Genomic DNA, 1,243 nt, shown 5'->3' on the forward strand with positions numbered 1-1,243 from the left:
GACGTTAATCAAAGTTTGCTTTAATTCACGCTTCAGTTTGGATTGTTCAGATTCCGTTTTCAACAATCGTTTGTCTATCAAATCCTTCTCATGTTTATATTTGACGTTGTCCTCTTTTGTTCTAAAACATTTATTATTTATTGTAAAATCGGACTTGTGGCAATGATACAATTAAATATATAATACAATCTGTTTTACAAGACGCCCCGAAAATCATGAAGCTATGGAAGTCAGGCGCGCTAATTCGTGCATAAAATAATTATATATCCTTTTTAAAAATAAATAAATAAAATATAAATTTAATTCTCAGTCAACCATTAAAATCTTACGACATTTTACTTTAAATCTTACAAAATTCTTGTAGGGGAGACCGGGGTACCATGGGAACTGTTAAAAAAAATGCAGAATGTTTAGGTTGATGCAATTGATATCATATGATTGTTATTTAGTTACCCATATTATGTATCTAGATGGCAGTGATGCACTTCCATTTTCTTTCCATATACATGCCATTAAAAAATCTCATGGTGCGAAAGTGATTATTTTACCTCTGACAATTTCTTATATGTTGTTTCTATAAAGTATGATATAGTTATTACGAGTTACATACGTGATTCTACACATCTTTCTGCATTTTGTCTGCAGTACAGGTAATCATTTATTGTTTACTTCGATGTTATAGTTTACTATCTTTCATATTTAGATATATCGGGGCACCATAGGTCATATACTAACAAGAGTTTAGAACAATTTGCGTAACTGCAGGACCGAATATGCATAAAAAAATTATGTAATCGTATTTTACGTGTGTCTTTATGATATAAATGTAATTAGATAAATTTCTTTATACATATGGTTATGTATAGACTTCAAATTTGTCTGGATAGGCTAGATCAGGTTAAGTTTTCGTGATGTAATTGGGCAAATTCTTTTATATTCTTTCAGAAAACGATAAAAATGGTTAGGAAATATAAAAGAAGATCGTCTAAGGGTACATATGAGGAAACTGATATAAAAAAAGCAATTGATTTGATTGCTAAAGGAGGTAGCATTAGAAAAATAGCTGATCGATACAGTGTTAAAAGAGAAACTCTGAAGCACAAGATTAAAATTATAAAGTCACCTGGTGTGGAATTCGAACTTACATCAAACTACAGCTATCAAAATGTTTTTACTGATGTTCAAGAAAATTCAATTGCTGATTATTTAAAAATGTGCTGCAAAATGTTCTATGGATTGACAA

This window comes from Trachymyrmex septentrionalis, unplaced genomic scaffold, assembly GCF_001594115.1.
Source record: "Trachymyrmex septentrionalis isolate Tsep2-gDNA-1 unplaced genomic scaffold, Tsep1.0 scaffold18, whole genome shotgun sequence".
Taxonomy (NCBI): domain Eukaryota; kingdom Metazoa; phylum Arthropoda; class Insecta; order Hymenoptera; family Formicidae; genus Trachymyrmex; species Trachymyrmex septentrionalis.